Here is a 21,935-nt window from a genome sequence, read left to right as displayed (position 1 = left end):
CATCCACCATAGCAGCTACTAGGTCTCCACCTCCATCACATCCACCATAGCAGCTACATTGGTCTCCACCTCCATCACATCCACCATAGCAGCTACTAGGTCTCCACCTCCATCACATCCACCATAGCAGCTACTAGGTCTCCACCTCCATCACATCCACCATAGCAGCTACTAGGCCTCCACCTCCATCACATCCACCATAGCAGCTACATTGGTCTCCACCTCCATCACATCCACCATAGCAGCTACTAGGCCTCCACCTCCATCACATCCACCATAGCAGCTACATTGGTCTCCACCTCCATCACATCCACCATAGCAGCTACATTGGTCTCCACCTCCATCACATCCACCATAGCAGCTACATTGGTCTCCACCTCCATCACCTCCACCATAGCAGCTACTAGGTCTCCACCTCCATCACATCCACCATAGCAGCTACATTGGTCTCCACCTCCATCACATCCACCATAGCAGCTACATTGGTCTCCACCTCCATCACATCCACCATAGCAGCTACATTGGTCTCCACCTCCATCACCTCCACCATAGCAGCTACTAGGTCTCCACCTCCATCACATCCACCATAGCAGCTACTAGGTCTCCACCTCCATCACATCCACCATAGCAGCTACTAGGTCTCCACCTCCATCACATCCACCATAGCAGCTACATTGGTCTCCACCTCCATCACATCCACCATAGCAGCTACTAGGTCTCCACCTCCATCACATCCACCATAGCAGCTACTAGGTCTCCACCTCCATCACATCCACCATAGCAGCTACATTGGTCTCCACCTCCATCACATCCACCATAGCAGCTACTAGGTCTCCACCTCCATCACATCCACCATAGCAGCTACATTGGTCTCCACCTCCATCACATCCACCATAGCAGCTACATTGGTCTCCACCTCCATCACATCCACCATAGCAGCTACTAGGTCTCCACCTCCATCACATCCACCATAGCAGCTACATTGGTCTCCACCTCCATCACATCCACCATAGCAGCTACTAGGTCTCCACCTCCATCACATCCACCATAGCAGCTACATTGGTCTCCACCTCCATCACATCCACCATAGCAGCTACTAGGTCTCCACCTCCATCACATCCACCATAGCAGCTACATTGGTCTCCACCTCCATCACATCCACCATAGCAGCTACTAGGTCTCCACCTCCATCACATCCACCATAGCAGCTACATTGGTCTCCACCTCCATCACATCCACCATAGCAGCTACTAGGTCTCCACCTCCATCACATCCACCATAGCAGCTACTAGGTCTCCACCTCCATCACATCCACCATAGCAGCTACATTGGTCTCCACCTCCATCACATCCACCATAGCAGCTACTAGGTCTCCACCTCCATCACATCCACCATAGCAGCTACTAGGCCTCCACCTCCATCACATCCACCATAGCAGCTACATTGGTCTCCACCTCCATCACATCCACCATAGCAGCTACTAGGCCTCCACCTCCATCACATCCACCATAGCAGCTACATTGGTCTCCACCTCCATCACATCCACCATAGCAGCTACATTGGTCTCCACCTCCATCACATCCACCATAGCAGCTACATTGGTCTCCACCTCCATCACCTCCACCATAGCAGCTACTAGGTCTCCACCTCCATCACATCCACCATAGCAGCTACATTGGTCTCCACCTCCATCACATCCACCATAGCAGCTACATTGGTCTCCACCTCCATCACATCCACCATAGCAGCTACATTGGTCTCCACCTCCATCACCTCCACCATAGCAGCTACTAGGTCTCCACCTCCATCACATCCACCATAGCAGCTACTAGGTCTCCACCTCCATCACATCCACCATAGCAGCTACTAGGTCTCCACCTCCATCACATCCACCATAGCAGCTACATTGGTCTCCACCTCCATCACATCCACCATAGCAGCTACTAGGTCTCCACCTCCATCACATCCACCATAGCAGCTACTAGGTCTCCACCTCCATCACATCCACCATAGCAGCTACATTGGTCTCCACCTCCATCACATCCACCATAGCAGCTACTAGGTCTCCACCTCCATCACATCCACCATAGCAGCTACATTGGTCTCCACCTCCATCACATCCACCATAGCAGCTACTAGGTCTCCACCTCCATCACATCCACCATAGCAGCTACATTGGTCTCCACCTCCATCACATCCACCATAGCAGCTACTAGGTCTCCACCTCCATCACATCCACCATAGCAGCTACTAGGTCTCCACCTCCATCACATCCACCATAGCAGCTACTAGGTCTCCACCTCCATCACATCCACCATAGCAGCTACATTGGTGTCCACCTCCATCACATCCACCATAGCAGCTACTAGGTCTCCACCTCCATCACATCCACCATAGCAGCTACATTGGTCTCCACCTCCATCACATCCACCATAGCAGCTACATTGGTCTCCACCTCCATCACATCCACCATAGCAGCTACTAGGTCTCCACCTCCATCACATCCACCATAGCAGCTACATTGGTCTCCACCTCCATCACATCCACCATAGCAGCTACATTGGTCTCCACCTCCATCACATCCACCATAGCAGCTACATTGGTCTCCACCTCCATCACATCCATCATAGCAGCTACATTGGTCTCCACCTCCATCACATCCACCATAGCAGCTACATTGGTCTCCACCTCCATCACATCCACCATAGCAGCTACATTGGTCTCCACCTCCATCACATCCACCATAGCAGCTACTAGGTCTCCACCTCCATCACATCCACCATAGCAGCTACATTGGTCTCCACCTCCATCACATCCACCATAGCAGCTACTAGGTCTCCACCTCCATCACATCCACCATAGCAGCTACATTGGTCTCCACCTCCATCACATCCACCATAGCAGCTACATTGGTCTCCACCTCCATCACATCCACCATAGCAGCTACATTGGTCTCCACCTCCATCACATCCACCATAGCAGCTACTAGGTCTCCACCTCCATCACATCCACCATAGCAGCTACTAGGTCTCCACCTCCATCACATCCACCATAGCAGCTACATTGGTCTCCACCTCCATCACATCCACCATAGCAGCTACTAGGTCTCCACCTCCATCACATCCACCATAGCAGCTACTAGGTCTCCACCTCCATCACATCCACCATAGCAGCTACTAGGTCTCCACCTCCATCCCATCCACCATAGCAGCTACTAGGTCTCCACCTCCATCACATCCACCATAGCAGCTACATTGGTGTCCACCTCCATCACATCCACCATAGCAGCTACTAGGTCTCCACCTCCATCACATCCACCATAGCAGCTACATTGGTGTCCACCTCCATCACATCCACCATAGCAGCTACTAGGTCTCCACCTCCATCACATCCACCATAGCAGCTACTAGGTCTCCACCTCCATCACCTCCACCATAGCAGCTACTAGGTCTCCACCTCCATCACATCCACCATAGCAGCTACATTGGTCTCCACCTCCATCACATCCACCATAGCAGCTACATTGGTCTCCACCTCCATCACATCCACCATAGCAGCTACATTGGTCTCCACCTCCATCACATCCACCATAGCAGCTACATTGGTCTCCACCTCCATCACATCCACCATAGCAGCTACTAGGTCTCCACCTCCATCACATCCACCATAGCAGCTACATTGGTCTCCACCTCCATCACATCCACCATAGCAGCTACATTGGTCTCCACCTCCATCACATCCACCATAGCAGCTACTAGGTCTCCACCTCCATCACATCCACCATAGCAGCTACATTGGTCTCCACCTCCATCACATCCACCATAGCAGCTACTAGGTCTCCACCTCCATCACCTCCACCATAGCAGCTACTAGGTCTCCACCTCCATCACATCCACCATAGCAGCTACATTGGTCTCCACCTCCATCACATCCACCATAGCAGCTACTAGGTCTCCACCTCCATCACATCCACCATAGCAGCTACTAGGTCTCCACCTCCATCACCTCCACCATAGCAGCTACTAGGTCTCCACCTCCATCACATCCACCATAGCAGCTACATTGGTCTCCACCTCCATCACATCCACCATAGCAGCTACATTGGTCTCCACCTCCATCACATCCACCATAGCAGCTACTAGGTCTCCACCTCCATCACATCCACCATAGCAGCTACATTGGTCTCCACCTCCATCACATCCACCATAGCAGCTACTAGGTCTCCACCTCCATCACCTCCACCATAGCAGCTACTAGGTCTCCACCTCCATCACATCCACCATAGCAGCTACATTGGTCTCCACCTCCATCACATCCACCATAGCAGCTACTAGGTCTCCACCTCCATCACATCCACCATAGCAGCTACTAGGTCTCCACCTCCATCACCTCCACCATAGCAGCTACTAGGTCTCCACCTCCATCACCTCCACCATAGCAGCTACTAGGTCTCCACCTCCATCACATCCACCATAGCAGCTACTAGGTCTCCACCTCGATCACATCCACCATAGCAGCTACTAGGTCTCCACCTCCATCACATCCACCATAGCAGCTACTAGGTCTCCACCTCCATCACATCCACCATAGCAGCTACATTGGTCTCCACCTCGATCACATCCACCATAGCAGCTACTAGGTCTCCACCTCCATCACATCCACCATAGCAGCTACTAGGTCTCCACCTCCATCACATCCACCATAGCAGCTACTAGGTCTCCACCTCCATCACATCCACCATAGCAGCTACATTGGTCTCCACCTCCATCACATCCACCATAGCAGCTACTAGGTCTCCACCTCCATCACCTCCACCATAGCAGCTACTAGGTCTCCACCTCCATCACATCCACCATAGCAGCTACATTGGTCTCCACCTCCATCACATCCACCATAGCAGCTACTAGGTCTCCACCTCCATCACATCCACCATAGCAGCTACTAGGTCTCCACCTCCATCACCTCCACCATAGCAGCTACTAGGTCTCCACCTCCATCACCTCCACCATAGCAGCTACTAGGTCTCCACCTCCATCACATCCACCATAGCAGCTACTAGGTCTCCACCTCGATCACATCCACCATAGCAGCTACTAGGTCTCCACCTCCATCACATCCACCATAGCAGCTACTAGGTCTCCACCTCCATCACATCCACCATAGCAGCTACATTGGTCTCCACCTCGATCACATCCACCATAGCAGCTACTAGGTCTCCACCTCCATCACATCCACCATAGCAGCTACATTGGTCTCCACCTCCATCACATCCACCATAGCAGCTACATTGGTGTCCACCTCCATCACATCCACCATAGCAGCTACATTGGTCTCCACCTCCATCACCTCCACCATAGTAGCTACATTGGTCTCCACCTCCATCACATCCACCATAGCAGCTACTAGGTCTCCACCTCCATCACATCCACCATAGCAGCTACTAGGTCTCCACCTCCATCACATCCACCATAGCAGCTACATGGTCTCCACCTCCATCACATCCACCATAGCAGCTACATTGGTCTCCACCTCCATCACATCCACCATAGCAGCTACTAGGTCTCCACCTCCATCACATCCACCATAGCAGCTACTAGGTCTCCACCTCCATCACATCCACCATAGCAGCTACATTGGTCTCCACCTCCATCACATCCACCATAGCAGCTACATTGGTCTCCACCTCCATCACATCCACCATAGCAGCTACATTGGTCTCCACCTCCATCACATCCACCATAGCAGCTACATTGGTCTCCACCTCCATCACATCCACCATAGCAGCTACTAGGTCTCCACCTCCATCACATCCACCATAGCAGCTACATTGGTCTCCACCTCCATCACATCCACCATAGCAGCTACATTGGTCTCCACCTCCATCACATCCACCATAGCAGCTACATTGGTCTCCACCTCCATCACATCCACCATAGCAGCTACTAGGTCTCCACCTCCATCACATCCACCATAGCAGCTACATTGGTCTCCACCTCCATCACATCCACCATAGCAGCTACATTGGTCTCCACCTCCATCACATCCACCATAGCAGCTACTAGGTCTCCACCTCCATCACATCCACCATAGCAGCTACTAGGTCTCCACCTCCATCACATCCACCATAGCAGCTACATTGGTCTCCACCTCCATCACATCCACCATAGCAGCTACATTGGTGTCCACCTCCATCACATCCACCATAGCAGCTACATTGGTGTCCACCTCCATCACATCCACCATAGCAGCTACATTGGTCTCCACCTCCATCACATCCACCATAGCAGCTACTAGGTCTCCACCTCCATCACATCCACCATAGCAGCTACATTGGTCTCCACCTCCATCACATCCACCATAGCAGCTACTAGGTCTCCACCTCCATCACCTCCACCATAGCAGCTACATTGGTCTCCACCTCCATCACATCCACCATAGCAGCTACATTGGCAAAGATGGCGTCCACAAAGTACATCCAAACATGACAATCAACGATGTCCCCACAAAAAAGGATAAAAAACAATGAACTATTCTTGATTGCTAAAACAAAGTGCGGGAAATATTGCTCAAAGGAAGACTTGAACCTGCTACAGGAAAATACCAAAAAAAAGAGAAAAAGCCACCAAAATAGGAGCACAAGACAAGAAGTAAAAACTACACGCAGGTAAACAGCAAAAAAAAAACCCCTTCAAAATAAGTCAGGGTGTGATTTGACAGGTGGTGGCAGTACACCTACTTTGAGACAAGAGCTATGAATCAATCAATGTTTACTTATATAGCCCTAGATCACAAGTGTCTCAAAGGGCTGCACAAGCCACAACCACATGGTCCGCTCAGATCCCACATCTATAGTGATGCATACTTGCTTATGCTTTAAAGAGATATCTAAAAATAACTTTTTACTGTCAACTGAGTTCTGTTTTTTAATGATGTCTGATGGTGGTGTGCCTCGGCATTTTCTCAACGCAAAAAATGTGCCTTGGCTGAAAAAAGGTTGAAAAACACTGGTCTACATAACATGTAAACAAACAAAACCTTTTGAAAATGTGTTGCCAGACAGAGGAACTACTTTGTTTGGATTGAAAAAGTCAAGACATCCACCAAGCAACCGTTGGCTAATCTGCTAAAACAAGCTGCTAACAAGTCGTTGCTAGCGACTTCAACACGTCTATTCTTTTCTATTACTTGAAGATTCAACACGAAGAACAGTAGAGAGACATTGTTGAAATGCGACTAAATAATATTGTTACCTCCATTTATGAGCACCATTGCTTGCCCGTCCAAAAACACCACAATAATAACACCTAACATGCCTTTAAAAACAACTTTTAGAGCAGGGGTAGGGAACCTATGGCTCGGGAGCCAGATGTGGCTCTTTTGAGAATGTATCCGGCTCTCAGGTAAATTTGAGCTGACTCTGCTTAACACTATAAATAATGAATAATTCCACTTGTCATCAGTGTTAAAAATGACGTTCAAAATATAAAACATCATCGTGCATTTTTAATCCATCCATCCGTTTTCTACCGCACCTGTTCAAGAAGTTGCTATGATGGTAAGAAGTTATTTATTTATTATTGGTTAGTGTGGGGCTTGCCCTCCTGGGGGTTCTTCAGACCACCAAGAACCGACATGAGACCCTGTTTCAGGGTTACAGTATTGTTTCATTTTTCAATAAGTCTCTCAGTTGCTTTCCAGCAATTGTCTTTTTCTCTTTCGTTCTGGCTCGCGCTCTGGCTCCAGCACCAACCCGTCTCTCCTCCTGGCTGCTACTTATAACAGAGCGACAGGTGATTAGGTAACAAGGCCCTGGTGGGCCGTCTACGCACCTGTCGCTGATTTCGAGGCCGGTCCTGGCAACACCCCGCTTGGCTGCAGGCCCGCAGGCCACGCCCCCTCCACAGTTAGCTTCAGAATAACAATGTTATTACAAAGAATACGAGACCTATTATACTCTAAAAATGTTCGTCTTACTTATAAATGCACGTGTTTAGTTGTGTTCAGTGTTAAAAAAATATTTTACGGCTCTTACGGAAATACATTTTAAAATATTTGGCTTCTTGGCTCTCTCAGCCAAAAATGTTCCCGACTCCTGTTTTAGAGGCTAAATATTGTTTGAAACCAATTACAATAGCATAAAAAAACCTTCAGAGTTTGAAATAATCTCGCAATATTGTACAGCATTTACCCTGTTTTCTGGACCGTAGGGTGCACCGATTTTGAGGCGCATTAAAGGGGTCATATATTAAATGTAAAAAACGTTCTTGTGGTCTACATAATCATTTAATGGTGCTTCTTTGCTCAAAATGTTGTATAGATGATGTTTTACACATCATCTTCAAGTGGCTTTCTGACAGTCTCTTCAGGATGCGCCGTTTTGTGGGTGCTCTTATTTACGTGCCTCCACTTGGAAAGTGTCTTCTCCTTGTTGTAGCGGTGTAGCGTGCAAGGACAGAGTGGAAGAAGTGTCAAAAGATGGAGCTAACTGTTTTAATGACATTCAGGCTTTACTTCAATCAATAACGGAGCAGCATCTCCTCATCCGTGGCTCACTAGTGCAACAACAACACCCGAAATGTGTCCCGTGAACTCTCCAATAACTAAAGTTCCTTGGATGGCTAATGTAAACTCACTACACCGGTGTGTTTTAGTGCTTTCATGGTGAGTTTACTGACGGATGTAAGTAAGAACTTTACACTACTTTATATTAGAAATGGCAACAGTAGATGATGAATGTCACATAACAAGAAGATAGAGAAAAAGAAGAAGCTTATCCACACGGAATCGGCACAGACTACAAACCTACTCAGTGGACTAGTGGTTAGAGTGTCTGCCCTGAGATGGGTAGGTTGTGAGGTCAAACCCCGGCCGAGTCATACCAAAGACTATAAAAATGGCACTCATTACCTCCCTGCTTGGCACTCAGCATCAAGGCTTGGAATTGGGGGTTAAATCACCAAAAATGATTCCTGGGCGCGGCACCGCTGCTGCTCACTGTTCCCCTCACCTCCCTGGGGGATGTCAAGGGTGATGGGTCAAATGCAGAGAATAATTTTGCCACACCAAGAGTGTGTGTGACAATCATTGCTACTTTAACTTTTAACTTTAAAGGTGGACCCGCCATCCATCCATCCATTTTCTACCGCTTATTCCCTTTCGGGGTCGCGGGGGGCGCTGGCGCCTATCTCAGCTACAATCGGGCGGAAGGCAGGGTACACCCTGGACAAGTCGCCACCTCATCGCAGGGCCAACACAGATAGACAGACAACATTCACACACTAGGGCCAATTTAGTGTTGCCAATCAACCTATCCCCAGGTGCATGTCTTTGGAGGTGGGAGGAAGCCGGAGTACCCGGAGGGAACCCACGCATTCACGGGGAGAACATGCAAACTCCACACAGAAAGATCCCGAGCCTGGATTTGAACCCAGGACTGCAGGACCTTCGTATTGTGAGGCAGACGCACTAACCCCTCTCCCACCGTGAAGCCAATTTTTCAAAACTTATGTCAAAACTTATGCCAATTTTTCAAAACTTATGCAGATCCCAAATACAGATCAGCAGGTACAGGAAGGTAAGAAAAGTAGCTTTTGCGTAATATAGTGAAACAATCGGCAGATAATATGTCTTACCTTATACCCACAGCATAATAATACTCCTAAATTGAAGCAGCGTACAATCCATCAAGCGATGTGGCTTCAAAGCTTACCAAAGTCCTACTAAAACATTTTGACAGATTTTTGAGCGCTGTATGTAATGTTCTATATTTGCAATGAAACATATAACATTTTTGTTGTTGTTTACTTGAGACCCACCGTAGTGCAGTCTACACGTATCTCTTATGTTTGACTGCCATCTACTGGTCACTAAGGTTGGGTATCGTTTGAATTTGAACGATTCCGATTCTTTGTTTCGATTCCGATTCCTGACGATTCTCGATTCCGATTCTTCTTGTACCATGCCGGGATCAATGTGTCTGCCAGGTAGTCCCTGGAAGGTGCTATGTATTGTGGGTTGAGAGTTTTCACCATATCCCTGCAAACATAAACAAACATGTAATGTTGCTGTTACTGTTTAGTCCAGTATCAATTAGCTTAGCTCTAACGTTAATGCTTAACCAACCTAAATGTTGGAGATTCCACCTCTGAAAAGGGATGCAGTCTTTGGACTATGTGTGCAGTGACCTTTCTGTGGCACTCTTCCGTCTGTGGCACCGACATCTTCCCCATTGCTGCTACGGTGAACAGAGAACGCTGAGCACATGGCGGAGCCCGGCTAGCAGCTTGTAAATTATCTATGAAAAAATATGCGGGCTAATTTGTTAGCTGCCTCAACGTTGGCGCAAAACACATTATTTATTGCATATATATTGTTTTACTTACCGGATTCGGACTGCAGTGCAGTCACCAAGGTGCCAGGCTGGGCGTCGGAGCCGGAGCCAGAGGAAGAGGCAGAGGAGGACTGTGGGCGCAGCGCGTCGAAGACGGGACACGCATTTATTTGTACTCCATGGACTCGGAGGTGCTTCATCATGTTCGACGTGCACCCTCCTAAGCACCAAACAGTCCTTTCGCACATCTTACATTTCGCCGATATTTCATTTTTTTTTGTAAAATAAAGCCACACTTTCTTCCGCCGACGCCCGCTATCCATGCTTGACTGACTCGCTCGGCTATGCTAACACTTCTGGCGGTGGCCGCTTCTTCGTTGGTGTTAAGCGGCTTCTTCTTCCGGTCGGCGGACTTATTTTTTTCCCCGGTCGGCAGACTGGGTATCGAAACTAGGAATCGAAATTTAAACTTTTGAACAATTCCGGGAGAATCGGAAAGTTAGTCTCGGTTCCAATCGATACTCGATACCCAACCCTACTGGTCACACTTATCACTACACCATGTACCAAATAAAATAGCTTTGAGGTGGGTAGGCTCAACCCAAATTATTCCTTACATTAGGCACACCAGGTTATAAGGCGCACTGTCGAGTTTGGAGGGGAAAAAAAGGATTTTAAGTGCGCTTTATAGTCCGGAAAATACAGTGATTTTATTTGTATCCACCCCAAAAAATATATCCATTCATTTTTCATGCCACTTGTCCACAATTAACCTAATAGCTTTTGTTTTTGGAAGGACGCTAGAGTAGCGAGCGGAACCGGCATGTAAACTAATTTCTCCACGACTTAAAAGCCCTTGTGATGCTGACAAGATTGGTACCTATTTCATAGTTCTAAACCTGAAAATGATATCTACATGATAGGGTTATAAAGGTATTCTAAATACTGCCGTGTTGCGTTTTCTAAATCTTACCAATTATGTTATGACGTATGACGCGATTGAACGAAAACTTGGTGAGTGAATTTTTTTCTGGCACATTTGCTTTGGAGGTTCTGGAAAAAAAGGAATCTGCCAGAATCCTCTGTCGGGGTGTGCAGTACCGTACAGGGGAGAGGGACAGGAAGCAGAAGTGATGTGTGTTCCACTTCATAGTACTTAAGACTAATTGTTTTTGGGTTTTTTCAAACTGTTTGAATTATGTTGCTGAGAAACAAAAAGGTAAAAACATAACCTGTGTGGCGGAGGTACTAAAATGTGCCTCGTTCCTCTCGAGCGTTCCAAAACCAAAACAGACTTGGTCAAGGTGCACCGTGTGAAAGTACCTCAGCTACTTGATAAGATACCATCACCCGAAAAAGATGAAGCCAGCAAAGCTAAACCTCAATTTGTGTGTGGCGTTTTCATTAATAAAAGTTAAAATGGGAGTGAACTTTTCTGAGAAACTTCATTTCCCAAACTAATCGAGCAGAAAAATCTCCATTGTAGAGGACACTACTTACCAGTAGGGGTGTAACGGTACGTGTATTTGTATTGAACTGTTTCGGTTCAGGGGTTTCGGTTCGGTACAGAGGTGTACCGAACGAGTTTCTAAGCTAAAGTCTTAACAAGCTGCTTTGCTTCTTCTGCATCTGTGTCAGCACCCAGCATTGTCCCACCCACACAACCATCTGATTGGTGACATATATATCGATAACAGCCAATCAGCAGTGCATATTCAGAGCGCATGTAGTCAATGCTTCAGCGTCGAGCAGATAGGTGTTTAGCAGGTGAGCATAAGGCAGCGTACTCTCCCCAAATGATAATAAACACCTCCCAGTCAACTACTACTAACATCACTATGAGCCCGTTGACCTTCTAGAAACTTAAACTGCAGCTCAACTCGCTCGCAGTTCTGGCTTGAGGTGAAGGCTAATTAGCTTGTAGCGTAACGTTAGCTCATTTTGTGGTGTGTGTGTGTGTGTGTTTTACGGACCGATAAGCTTTGAATGGCAGAGTCCCTGCTATCACATGTTGATACAAATATAACATTTATATAATAAAAATCAACAACAGGCTTCCCAAATGCTGTAATAAATGAAGCATGATGAGTTGACTTGAAACTGTTTAATGTTGCACTTTTTATATGTAGAAGAAAAGTTTGGTCATTTTATTTAATCGAGCAACAATTTGAGGCAGTTTAATGTGGATTAACCTGGGCAGAATTATTATAGTGTTCCCAATGTTAAAAGGATAAAGCCATTGTTTACACATTTGGTAAATAAATAACCAAAATAATTACATTTTGTTGTTTTCTTACTGTACCGAAAATGAACCGAACCGTGACCTCTAAACCGAGGTAGGTACCGAACCCAATTTTTTGTTTACCGTTACACCCCTACGTACCAGAAAGTGAAATTTGAAAGACAGTGGATGTTAGATACAGTACCATACCAAGCCCTTTAAAAAGAAGCAGAGTTGAAGAACAAAGGGCCGTACGCCACAAAGAAATACAGGCAAAGGACAGACTAAAAAATAACATTTAAAACAGAAGTAAAATACACATTGAAAAAGCAAAATACCAATTATCTTAAGTATAATTTGTTGGATAAAAAGCAGTTAAGAAGTTACAAACAGTGTAAAGTCTCATGCTGGGTTAAAAATGGGTTTTAAGAAGGGTCTTAAAAGTAGGCCAAGAACTGGCTTGTTCCACATGGAGAGGGAGATGCTTCCAGAGTTTGTGTCCCCTCCAAGCTTGTTCTACCTCCATGTTTGAACTCACAACCTACAAACCCCGTTTCCATAAGAGTTGGGAAATTGTGTTCGATGTAAATATAAACAAAATAAAATGATTTGCAAATCCTTTTCAAGCCATATTCAGTTGAATATGCTACAAAGACAACATATTTGATGTTCAAACTCATAAACATTGTTTTTTTTTGCAAATAATCATTAACTTTAGAATTTGATGCCAGCAACACGTGACAAAGAAGTTGGGAAAGGTGGCAATAAATACTGATAAAGTTGAGGAATGCTCATCAAACACTTATTTGGAACATCCCACAGGTGTGCAGGCTAAATGGGAACGGGTGGGTGCCATGATTGGCTATAAAAACAGCTTCCCAAAAAATGCTCAGTCTTTCACAAGAAAGGATGGGGCGAGGTACACCCCTTTGTCCACAACTGCGTGAGCAAATAGTCAAACAGTTTAAGAACAACCTTTCTCAAAGTGACATTGCAAGAAATTTAGGGATTTCAACATCTACGCTCCATAATATCATCAAAAGGTTCAGAGAATCTGGAGAAATCACTCCACGTAAGCGGCATGGCCGGAAACCAACATTGAATGACCGTGACCTTCCATCCCTCAGACGGCACTGTATCAAAAACCGACATCAATCTCTAAAGGATATCACCACATGGGCTCAGGAACGCTTCAGAAAACCACTGTCACTAAATACAGTTGGTCGCTACATCTGTAAGTGTAAGTTAAAGCTCTACTATGCAAAGTGAAAGCCATTTATCACTAACATCCAGAAACGCCACCCGCTTCTCTGGGCCCGAGATCATCTAAGATGGACTGATGCAAAGTGGAATAGTGTTCTGTGGTCTGACAAGTCCACATTTCCAATTGTTTTAGGAAATATTCAACGTCGTGTCATCCGGACCAAAGGGGAAGCGAACCATCCAGACTGTTATCGACACAAAGTGTAAAAGCCAGCGTGTGTGATGGTATGGGGGTGCATTAGTGCCCAAGGCATGGGTAACTTACACATGTGTGATGGTATGGGGGTGCATTAGTGCCCAAGGCATGGGTAACTTACACATCTGTGATGGCACCATTAATGCTGAAAGGTACATACAGCTTTTGGAACAACATTTGCTGCCATCTAAGCGCCGTCTTTTTCATGGACGCCCCTGCTTATTTCAGCAAGACAATGCCAAGCCACATTCAGCACGTGTTACAACAGCGTGGCTTTGTAAAAAAAAGAGTGCAGGTACTTACCTGGCCCGCCTGCAGTCCAGACCTGTCTCCCATGGAAAATGTGTGGCGCTTTATGAAGCGTAAAATAGGACAGCGGAGACCCCGGACTGTTGAAGGACTGAAGCTCTACATAAAACAAGAATGGGAAAGAATTCCACTTTCAAAGCTTCAACAATTAGTTTCCTCAGTTCCCAAACGTTTATTGAGTGTTGTTAAAAGAAAAGGTGATGTAACCCAGTGGTGAACATGCCCTTTCCCAACTACTTTGGCACGTGTTGCAGCCATGAAATTCTAAGTTAATTATTATTTTCAAAAAAGAAATAAAGTTTGAGTTTGAACATCAAATATGTTGTCTTTGTAGCATATTCAACTGAATATGGGTTGAAAAGGATTTGCAAATCATTGTATTCTGTTTATATTTACATCTCACACAATTTCCCAACTCCAATGGAAACGGGGTTTGTACAAACAAGCTATTAGTACACTTTTGTGCATGATGTCACTAAGATGACATATCAAAACAACGCTAAAAAAGATTGTACTTTTTGTACAGAACGCCACTGTAATGGTTAAAAACAAATCAAGTGCACTTTTGTTGCATTAATAGTGTATGTCCTTCCATATGTGGTAGGTTCCTGCAGACTGATGTGGCATAAAACACTAAAGTGATTGTTCCTATAACCCCTTTGTTTCAAATGTTTGTTCCACTTGGGGCGCGGGCATCTTGTCTGACTCACACCATACACAGCCTTCCTTGTCACGTATTCTTCCTTTTCCCGCCATCCATCTACTAATTCAAGCTGATCCTGCAGCGAGATTGAAGATTATTTTATTTACAAAAATCAAGGAACAGAATACTCGGGAAACAAAATAAAAGGTAGCCTATATAAAGCCGAGGTCTACAGACGGGTGAGGTCTACAGACGGGTGAGGTCTACAGACGGGTGAGGTCTACTGACGGTATGCTGGTGCCCGACTGCCAATCACACGCCCAGTGCGCTCCCGCCCCCTTATAGGCCTGCGTGGGAACTTTCCACCCCCTGCAAAGTGTGCACACTGACATACACGCATCAGTCACTCACAAATAATAAAGTAAACATAGATTCAAGTATGGCTCTCTATTAGGCTCCTACATTGACTATTTTTTCATATGGTGTTAATGTGGAAATGGAAGACGCCAGGCTCAATTGGGTCAGTGCTGGTTGCTTGGGCATTTTGTGGGTGTGGCCCCGAACGGAGATGTTGACATGCGGCGTTTCAAGCACTCTTCATTCTCCAGCGGGTGACTTGATGCTACACATTTTTTGTAGCAACGCTTTTGCTGCATACTTCACATATTACGGTTGTCTGTTCAACATCTTCCCGCTTGAAGCCAAACCACTGCCAGACGATGGACCCCCTGCTGTTTTTCTTCGTCCATTTGTTACCAGATTAGCACCTTCTCTCTCACGTATTACCACTCGCACCGCATTGATTGATCGATTTAAACTTTTATTAGTAGATTGCACAGTACAGTACATATTCCGTACAATTGACCGCTAAATGGTAACACCCCAATAAGTTGTTCAACTTGTTTAAGTCGGGGTCCACGCCCATCAATTCCTGGTAGACCGCTTGCACCACCTGCTACTGCTAATGTTCCCCATGCCGCTACCTCTCTGCTGGGTGAGGGTGTATGACGTTGCACACCTGACAGTATGTCACGTAAGTAAAAAGGTGCGCTTGTTTTATGTCTCTGTGAGAAGGAGAGACAAGAAAGAGTGAGAAGAGGCTGTAGTGTAATGCCCGCAGTTAAAAGCAACTGCGTGAGAAGGTATACTCCAATATCACCATATAGTCATTTTCTATATCGCACAGAGACAAACCTGCCATATATCCAGTATATTCCATGTATCACCTAGCTCTATGTGCCTTTTATTTTAAAAAGTCTCAAAGTATCTTAATACTTTTTTTTAGGGACAACCCTAATACAAACACTTTGGAAACACTTGGATTGTTGCTTGTTCTGCAGTGATTTTTAGTCAGCATCTTCTGAGTTTGACTTTTGTTTGCAAGCTAATCCATACAAATAACTGTGGAAATGCTAAACAGGGACATCACTAACAATAACAACCAGTAGATGGACCTCAGCCTTTTCAAAGTGATCACTCTATCAGTCAAATTCGCAGACAAAAACAAGTGTTGTTGTCGTGTCCCCAGTGATTTCTTTCTGTCCTGAAAACATTCTCTTGATCTACAGCTTCCTCTCTTTGTCCCTACTGCAGGACGCCAGCTTAGTAAGTGGGTCAGGGCCGCTTCATTGTCAACAACCTGACATTGCACAATTCATCAATGCAGCGCACAATGAGCATTTAGAAAATAAAGATATGGTGGATGTAACTTCATGATGACAGATCTGAGACTACAATGATTAATCGATTAAAGTAATTCATTTAACTAGAAAAAAGCTTTAATTCATATAATTATGTATTTATATTATTCACAAGTGAATAATGCGGTATAATAGACTGTATTTATATTAACATGTGAATAATGCTGTATAATAGAATGTATTTATATTATTCACATGCAAATAATGCTATATAATAGACTTTATTTATATTATTCACATGTGAATAATGCTGTATAATAGACTGTATTTATATTATTTACATGTGAATAATGCTGTATAATAGACTGTATTTATATTATTCACATGTGAATAATGCTCTATAATAGACTGTATTTATGTTATTCACATGTGAATAATGCTGTATAATAGACTGTATTTATATTATTCACATGTGAATAATGCTGTATAATAGACTGTATTTATATTATTCACATGTGAATAATGCTGTATAATAGACTGTATTTATGTTATTCACATGTGAATAATGTTGTACAATAGACTCTATATTATTCACATGTGAATAATGCTGTATAATAGACTGTATTTATATTATTCACATGTGAATAATGCTGTACAATAGACTGTATTTATGTTATTCACATGTGAATAATGCTGTATAATAGACTGTAGTTACATTCTTCACATGTGAATAATGCTGTATAATAGACTGTATTTATATTATTTGCATGTGAATAATGCTTTGTAACAGACAGTATTTATATTACTCACATGTGAATAATGCTGTACAATAGACTGTATTTATATTATTCACATGGAAAACATAGCTAAGTGTTTATTGTGAGCGAACTGTGGTGCTGAATTTCCCCCCGGGATCAATAAAGTAATTTCTATTCTATTCTATATTTTGTTGCTTTGAATAATTATTTGAATGCAACCAATAAAAAAATGATCAAATCCTGACCGCATGGAAAGCCTGGAACTTTGAATTTGTGGAGATGGTTTCCACATGGCCGCTCGAATGATCCATGTAGCTGGGAACAGCTGAGTTTTGATTGTTTTGCACCAATGCACACGCATGATAAAAGTGCAATTTGATTGTTGATGATGTGCATTCATTAAAAAAAGGATGAAGGTAGTAGTTTACTGAAATAATGGATAGCCACAGCCGTGGACATACTGTATCGCTGTGTAATTGCACCACAGTGCATCATTGTTACGTTTGGTGTTGTTTAAGAGTAAATAATGGATAGCCACAGCCATGGACATACTGTATCGCTGTGTAATTGCACCACAGTGCATCATTGTTACGTTTGGTGTTGTTTAAGAGTAAATAATGGATAGCCACAGCGGTGGACATACTGTATCGCTGTGTAATTGCACCACAGTGCATCATTGTTACGTTTGGTGTTGTTTAAGAGTGGGGGAAGAATATTTACCTTCCTCTTTCACCATCTGCACTGATACTTCCCAATTTCTTTGAATGTGTTTTGCGTTCAATTCCCTGCTTCCACTCATTTTCAGCATGTTCTAGCCCAATGTGTCCTAACCATAGAGCTGGGGCTCCTAGAGGGCCAGCAAATATCTGTTTCTCAGTTGTAATACACTTACCACCACTTGTGGCAATATCAACAACAATATCAAACAAACAGAGGAAGTTTGGAGTCGACATCATAGAGAAGTTTCTCAAGCGCAAAAAATTGGACTAAATTGGTGAAGGCGTTTTAATGACAGTTTAGATAAGAAACATATTCTGTCATGATCATGTTTTGTTTAGTTATGTTCTGCTACTTTTGGATTCCCTTTGTTCCTGTTTTGTGCACCTCTGGATTTGTTTTGGTTTCCATGGGGATTAATTGCGTTCACCTGCCTCTGGTTAGTGTTCGGTACGCTCACCTGCTGTCCACCACTAATCAGAGAGCTATTTATTCACCTTTCCCGCCACGCTCAGTCTGGCTTCATTATTTGCCGAATGCAAGTTACGTGGGTATTCTTGTTTTCTCGCTCTTGATTCTTGTTTCAAGTGGTTACCTTAGCTTCCCCTGCCATCGGCACGTTTTCCTTTTTTTTTTGTTTTTGTCTGCTTGTATCTACGGTGTATGATTTATGAGAAATAAATCATCTCATACCTAACGCTTTTGTCCGGAGTTGTCCATCTGCATCCCGGAAGAACCACCCTGCAGAAAGATCTGACCCCAACTTAACATGTTCATTATTCATTATTTTAGCACAACATAAATGTATGTAAAATATTTCTCCTTAATAAGCCTTTCTCACACTGTATATTTTGTTTTGTTCCGTAGTTATTTTTCTAGTCAGCCTGACCTAAGATTAAGGTTAATGTGCTAAATAAATAATAATCTGCGTGGTTATTATTTGTGGATTTATCATTTGACAAGGATGTGAACTGTACGTACTTTAGGTTAGGTATGATTATTGAATACGATTAAGATCAAGAGTAAGATGACTAATTCAGTGTTAATATTTAAGTGGACCCTGGATCCTGAGGTCCGAAAGGTTAAGAACCCCTGTTGTAGCCAATATTGTTGGTGTACCAGGGATGGAACGATAAACGGCATAATGATTAACCGTGGTAAAACTCACAACGGTTTGCACTATTCTTCTAATAATTTTATTGGCATTTGACTTGTGAATCAACAATGTTGCAAGAAATAACAGCTCTTGGCCACTTTTGGTAAGTTTACTGTTTTAATTTAAGGACAGAAAGCAGATGTTGTAATGTAGTTTTTAATAGTTCAACAATCTTATCAGATCAGTACCTGGTACACTGTTAGACCAGAGCGACGGCTCACTGATGAGTTCCAAATACCAAACTAATTAGTCAGAACTTATTTATCGGGATCTCATGGTACCAAAAAAAAAGACTTGGTAAAAATGTTACTAGTGTGGAAAATGAAGTGGCAGGAATGTTTAGGATATACACACTAATAACTAGCAACAAACGCATTAAAAAAAAAAAACATTAATAGCTAAAAACAATGTGAAAATTGTGCAAAATAGCCATTTTTGGACATAAGAGATTCAAAAATAAAAACCAATGGAAGAATTTTCAAAGACTGCATCTGATGGCCAGGAGATGTAACTGCACTTTTTGTCCATATACAAACAAATAGTGTTCATGTATAAGATCTAGTCTTACACATAGGGCTGACAATTATGGCCATTAAAATGATTTTTAATCAATATTGAAATCATGATTACTGATTGTTTGGTGAACCATGAATTGATGAAGGTGGACCCCGACTTAAACAAGTTGGAAAACTTATTGGGGTGTTACCATTTAGTGGTCAATTGTACGGAATATGTACTGTACTGTGCAATCTACTAATAAAAGTTTGAAGTTTCAATAGGTAAATAAATTAGTGTTGGGGTTTGGTGTGAGCGCCATATCATCATCTAATTTGTATTGTCTAATAAAAAGGCTATAGATAAATATTATCCATTTTATCTAAAGACAAGTACTTGTTTTGTTTTTTCATTAATAATATCAAGGTGTCAGCTTTTTCTCATTACATGATGCCTTTAGCTCTATTTTTACATTTTGATAGAGGCAGGTATTTTTTATTATCTATCCATCCATTTTCTACCGCTTATTATTATTTTTCTAAGTGATGTATATGTATATGTACATGCTGTATCGGGACAGATCCATTGAGAGTTTGAGCAGAAATATGTTGTATAGGAATTAACTAGGCACAAAAAAACATTACCAAAATGCTGTGTCACATGAATGGTTTTTAAAGTAATACCTTCGTGACATGAAAAAAACACAAGTAATGTAAAAAAACAACAACAACATGGTGTTAACTTTTTGATATTAAAATAAAACACAAAGCAGTGAAGATTTTGGACCCCGACTTAAACAAGTTGAAAAACTTATTGGGGTGTTACCATTTAGTGGTCAATTGTAGGGAATATGTACTGTACTGTGCAATCTACTAATAATATGTACTGTACTGTGCAATCTACTAATAATATGTACTGTACTGTGCAATCTACTAATAATATGTACTGTACTGTGCAATCTACTAATAATATGTACTGTACTGTGCAATCTACTAATAATATGTACTGTACTGTGCAATCTACTAATAATATGTACTGTACTGTGCAATCTACTAATAAAAGTATCAATCAATCAAAAATGAAGATGAAGTTTAGTAAACAAGCTTTGTTCTTCAACATCTGTGGTTCAGTGCAACAGTTTGGCCAACAAAAATAATTACGAGTAATACCTCTCACACTTAATACAGAATCTTCACAGCCTGCGTTCATTTCGATGAGATAACAAATCATTATAGCTAGTATTGATGTTATTTGAACACTGATACTGTTTGCAGTTAAATAAAGGAGGACTAAATATCCCAGTAAACAAGCTAAAGACTTTCCTCACTTTATTAACGCTAATTCACAGCAGCTGATGGATGCTGTATAAAAATGAAAGCAACATCCAAATAGTTTTCTCCTTCGCTGTTTACTTTTAGTGTGGGACAAGTGCGTCTATCTCCATTATTGTCCACACCTGTCCCATCTAAAAACAGCAGTGCACTCTGAAACGCACGCCGAGACTCCAGGGAAATGAAGCGACGGAAAATGAAGTTAAACCAAGCGCTTGGCTCCGTTTACTGTGAGGAGAAATCTCCAGGGCAAAGTCTGTGCAGTTTGTCCGCCATGATTTTCAAGCCAAACGACGCTGGTGCGCATGTGACAGCGCTGTTGGGACTTTGTTTACAGGAAGTCAATCAATCAGTCAATGTTTACTTATATAGCCCTAAATCACTAGTGTCTCAAAGGGCTGCACAAACCACCACAACATCCTCGGTAGGCCCACATAAGGGCAAGGAAAACTCACACCCAGTGGGACATCGGTGACAATGATGACTATGAGAACCTTAGAGAACCTTAGAGAGGAGGAAAGCAATGGATGTCGAGCGGGTCTAACATGATACTGTGAAAGTTCAATCCACAATGGATCCAACACAGTCGCGAGAGTCCAGTCCAAAGCGGATCCAACACAGCAGCGAGAGTCCCATTCACAGCGGAGCCAGCAGGAAACCATCCCAAGCGGAGGCGGATCAGCATCGCAGAGATGTCCCCAGCCGATACACAGGCAAGCAGTACATGTCCACCGGATCGGACCGGACCCCCTCCACAAGGGAGAGTGGGACATAGAAGAAAAAGAAAAGAAACGGCAGATCAACTGGTCTAAAAAGGGAGTCTATTTAAAGGCTAGAGTATACAAATGAGTTTTAAGGTGAGACTTAAATGCTTCT

General features: G+C 43.6%; 1 protein-coding gene across 1 annotated transcript in view; it reads left to right on the top strand.

The window, feature by feature from the left end:
• Positions 1-21,935, top strand: part of mosmoa (modulator of smoothened a) — a 45,527-nt gene that overhangs the window by 1,727 nt on the left and 21,865 nt on the right. The window lies entirely within an intron of this gene.

The sequence above is a fragment of the Nerophis ophidion genome, linkage group LG23 (genome assembly GCF_033978795.1).
Source record: "Nerophis ophidion isolate RoL-2023_Sa linkage group LG23, RoL_Noph_v1.0, whole genome shotgun sequence".
NCBI lineage: Eukaryota > Metazoa > Chordata > Actinopteri > Syngnathiformes > Syngnathidae > Nerophis > Nerophis ophidion.
This window is presented reverse-complemented; position numbering and strand designations above follow the sequence as displayed.